The sequence below is a fragment of the Corapipo altera genome, unplaced genomic scaffold (genome assembly GCF_003945725.1).
Source record: "Corapipo altera isolate COAL_440 unplaced genomic scaffold, ASM394572v1 218, whole genome shotgun sequence".
Classification (NCBI taxonomy): domain Eukaryota; kingdom Metazoa; phylum Chordata; class Aves; order Passeriformes; family Pipridae; genus Corapipo; species Corapipo altera.
This window is the reverse complement of record NW_020885072.1, coordinates 240,760-240,970: the sequence shown is the minus strand read 5'-3', so window position 1 is coordinate 240,970 and position 211 is coordinate 240,760. Positions and strand designations below refer to the sequence as shown.

At 61.1% G+C, this 211-nt stretch overlaps 1 protein-coding gene across 9 annotated transcripts in view; it reads right to left on the bottom strand.

Moving 5' to 3' along the window:
• Positions 1-211, bottom strand: part of VWCE (von Willebrand factor C and EGF domains) — a 7,144-nt gene that overhangs the window by 6,005 nt on the left and 928 nt on the right. The gene's annotated exons all lie outside the window — the stretch shown is intronic.

The window sequence follows — 211 nt, the reverse complement described above, 5'->3', positions numbered from 1 at the left end:
AGCAGGACAGGGATGCAGGGAGCAGGACAGGGATGCAGGGAGCAGGACAGGGATGTGGGGAGAAGGACAGGGATGTGGGGAGCAGCACAGATGATGGAAGCAGGACAGGGATGTGGGGAGCAGCACAGGGATGTGGGGAGAAGGACAGGGATGCGAGGAGCAGCACAGGGATGATGGAAGTAGGACAGGGATGTGGGGAGCAGGACAGGGA